The sequence below is a fragment of the Nicotiana tabacum genome, chromosome 7 (assembly GCF_000715075.1).
Source record: "Nicotiana tabacum cultivar K326 chromosome 7, ASM71507v2, whole genome shotgun sequence".
NCBI classification, from domain to species: Eukaryota; Viridiplantae; Streptophyta; class Magnoliopsida; order Solanales; family Solanaceae; genus Nicotiana; species Nicotiana tabacum.
The window spans coordinates 158,638,019-158,642,652 of record NC_134086.1 but is presented as its reverse complement, the minus strand read 5'-3'; positions in this window follow the sequence as shown (position 1 = coordinate 158,642,652).

Genomic DNA, 4,634 nt, shown 5'->3' with positions numbered 1-4,634 from the left:
CTTGGAATAGCTAGCTTGATTATTGTACGAAGGAGCCTTTTAGCAGCAAAGTGAAAATTAAAATTATTAATATAGTGACTTTAAACACAATTATTAAAAGGGCAGGAAAGTGTGTGTATTAATTAACAAGTGCTAGTAGTAATCTATTTTATATTTCAAACAATAATAATATAGATGCTTGTTTTAAAGTGTAAACGATCTGTCTGGTAATGATTACATTCATTGAAGTGTTATTGAGAAGCTTTCTAAACAATGTATGCTAAAAGGTCATCAACTTAAAAATAATACTCATAATTAGAGGCTACAATCTTGCTCCATTTTATTATATCTTCTTAGAATAAAAGATAAATCGAGTTTACGGCATGATCAGCAGTAGGGTTTAGAGAGCAAAGAAATCAGAAACTGAATAGTTTAACTGAATAATATGATTGTCATGAACATGACTACTTTACTTTACCTATATTACTGTATAAATAATCCAATAAACAAATTAAATGTCTTTCTTTATTCCTTTTTATCCGTTCTAGACTAGTATCCAATGTATCCAGACAATTTTATTTGAATTTAAAAAACAATAATATGAAGTAGTAAAATTCTCGAAATTTAAAAAGATAGCCTATCCAGGTAAGCACTTCTTTTCTTTAAACAACGAACCATCATGTTACGAGTGGGAACTTAGGGAACACCTAGCAGTTTATTAATAAACAGATGAGTATTTAGTATTTCAATTTTATTTCTTGAAAAGAAATATTGGGATTGGTAGAGAATTTCATGTTCCGTACAAAAGCAGCACATAAAATAGATGAAAAATGTAAGAAAAGAGCAAAATAGGACATGTTGCGACATGCCTAGATAACGACCAATCTAGATCATATAAGTATATAACTGAATTAAACTTTATACTGTTAATCCTGACTTTCATGCCTAGAACTGTACTTTTTTCTTGAAAAATAATACGTTCAGAATAGTTTTTTTTTATACAAGAGTGTATTGAGGATGTTGGAAAAGTGCTGATTAAGTTACTCAATAAATAATTTAGTAACAATGGGAAGACAGCACTATATTCAATATGGCTTTGTTTCATTGAATATAAACTTAGCTAGGGTCCTAAATCTGATCTAACAATATCCATAATTGGAAATCCAACAGAACCTTCTTAGGTTTTCTTATGTCAATTAAAAATGATAACCATTTAGGCTGCTAAGATATTCTGAACATGTTTAGACAATAAAATCTTTGTTCTATGAAATCAAGATCCGAACCCAACTTTTATTAATATTAGGACTTTACAATATCCAGAGCAGGATTTAAAAATATGAATTACTTTGGTGGTGCCATTGTTCGACTTAAAACAAATACATAAACAACATATTTTATGATCTTTAGTACTTTTTGCAGACTCTTGCAATTTTGAAATGCATTAAAGTAGTAAACTAGGTTAGGCTAGATTAAAAAAGAGAGGAAAAAAAGACAGTTCACCTTTATCATTTGGTATAGGCCAAGATCCTGTGCTGAGAACAATTCCAAACTCATTTAATTAGAAGAGCAATTTACTGGCATATACATATATTCCACATGATTGATTTTAATAAGTATTACTATAAACTATTGAATTCAGTGCATCGTAGTGTTATATATTAATTTAAAAATAGGTGGTTAATCTTATGCTATTGAAGTGCTGGTAAAATAGCATTGAAATTTTCCAATTTCATGTGTGTGTTTTTCTTCCGTCTTGTTTTAATCAAATACTTGAAATTTGTGGTTAATAATTTTGTTACATTAATATTTGCGGTCAATTTTATTTTTTTCCATTTAGTTACTCCTTCACGTGCAAATACAAGAACACTGATCTAATAAAGGAAATCAGTTCTGCGTAGATCCATTTGATTAGGGAAATTTTCGTTCTCATACCGTATACGAAACTATATTACCAAATATGTTCATAGTTTGCATATTATCCTTCATGCTAATAGTATTTCTACAAAATACAGATCATGCATTAAATAAGGAATCATTGTAGCTGTAGGCTTCCTTATTTAGGCGCGCTAAAATTGGGGGATTAAATATTCTTCCAGATCTTCCAAACGCAAATCACGCACATTAATCTTCTTCGTCAGTTTCGTTTCAAATTTAGCGTCTCTACATCAAACGCAATTATTCTTCTACAATTCAAAAACGAATTGATTATTCTTCTACAATTCAAAAACGAATTGATTATTCTTCTACAATTCACAAATCAAAAATGACTAAATCTTCTACATTTCTTCTACATCAAACGCAATTATGTCCAAATTTCAGTAATACAAAGCAAAGAAAAAGAGAGCAGCAATTCCACCATTGACAACCATTAAAAAGCTTTGAAGCTTTGAATTCAAATTTGAGTTTTCAAAAATCATTATTTGTTTGGATTGAGTGTTGTTGCAAATAATTGGGAATATGGTTTGGAGTTTATATCTCAATTTTGAGGGGTTTTGGTGAAGATTAGACTTGGTTTTGGCTGAATTTCGGATTGAAACTCGACGACGACGAAGAAGAAGAAGAAGAAGAAGAAGAAGAAGAAGAAGAAGAAGAAGAAGAAGAAGAAGAAGAAGAAGAAGAAGAAGAAGAAGAAGAAGAAGAAGACATGACATACATTATATTGCAGAAATTGTAGATAAATTATAGTTAAATTGTAGAAAAATTATATTCTGTTGTTTATTTATTTTTCTTTTATTCATTTAACTATTGTATGAAAGTTGAACAACATTGTATAAAAATTATATTTAAGTGGTATTATATTGTAGTTGTATATAACTTAGTAGAAATAATGTAGGAAAATTATAGATAATTTGTAGATAAGTTGTATAATATATAATTAGTTGTATGAAAATTGTTTTAGTATGTATAAATCAGATACAAAATATACAAAAGACATATTATATAAATTTTGTATAAAATTTGTATGTAAGTTTTATGTTATTGTAGTTGTATTTCACTGGATGAAAATAATGTGTGAAAGTTGTAGATAAGTTGTATTCCTCTATAACGGGAGATGTTGGCATATCAAGTAACTTTAGTGTTCCAGACGAACATGCATGAAAATAAAGATAAATTCTATTATGAACAGTTTGTATATATTTTGTAGATAATTTGTAGAAACATTGAAATTCTGTATTTTCATATTAATTTTTCAAATGATATGTAGTTTTGTTGTAGATTAAATGTAGAAAATAAGCCATTGTGAGTCTTATTTGACTCATTCCTCACATTCAATCTATTGTACAAATTCATGTCTCTTTAAATACAATTCAATTATACTTTCTTGAATTTAAAGGTATAACAATATATATAACTTAAAAAACATCTTTTCCCCTACACAAGTTAGCTCCAAAACAGACGAAGTGGAATAACAAGCTCCCATCAAAACTTTTAACACAAAAACACAAATGCTCAAAAATAAATAAACAACAGTCTATAATTTTTTTACAATTTATCTACAATTGCTGCAATATAATATATGTTATGTCGTCTTCTTCTTCTTCTTCGAGTTTCAATCTGAAATTCAGCCAAAATCAAGTCTAATCTTCACCAAAACCCCTCAAAATTGAGATATAAACTCCAAACCATATTCCCAATTATTTACAACAACACCCAATCCAAATAAATAATGATTTTTGAAAACCCAAATTTGAATTCAAAGCTTCAAAGCTTTTTAATGGCTGTTAATGGTGGAATTGCTGCTCTCTTTTCCTTCCCTCTTATATTACTGAAGGAACCCGAAATCATAACCATCAAAAGTTATTGATGTGTATGAACTTTGAAGATTTGACTTCAATTTTGACTGGTTGTAGAAGAAAAAACCTTGATTTTGGACGTTAATGGTAGAGAGTTTCAATTGTTTTTTCTGGTTTTAGCAGAGGGAATAATGGTTTGAAACGTGGGTGTGTGGTGATACATGGGTGAGGGTGTGGGGTTAGGAGATAGAAACGTGGGGGGTGGGGATTTGGAGGAATATACGGTACCATAAATTTAGGAGTGATATAAGGTACAATTAATGTATAGTTAAAATACCTTATGGTATAGAATTGATAATTAGTTATTACTAAATGTAATTATATCAAACCTTAAATATTGAGGGTAATATAGTTTCATATATGGCATAGGAATGCAACCAGTTTCAATATTACGATCCAATCTTGATATTATAATTGCAACTTTACATTACATCAGTTAATAGGGTTAAAATCTTACCCTCCCCCCAACCTTTCGAACATATCTCACCGCTGGGGCCTTCTATTTTTCTACCTTTTCATTTCCCCAATTCAAGGGCATACTATATTACTCCCCAGAAAAATCTGGAAAAAAAAATAGAAAGCATGAGATTATATTTGATCTACCTTGAAGTGGATTTCTTTATACTTTTTGAATTATAGTTCCTTCGCATAGGGCAGCTGCTAGCTATCTGGTAGTCTACCCATATTCGAGCTTCTTTTTAATTTATTATTTATTACTACTATTACTTATATTGGTCATTTCGAAAAGTGTTTATTTTTTGCTCACTCATAACGTAGTTTATATTATAGTTGTCATATTTAGCTCAACCTAAATGAAAAAAGAATAAATAAATTGAGAAAGAAATCATTTATTCAATTATA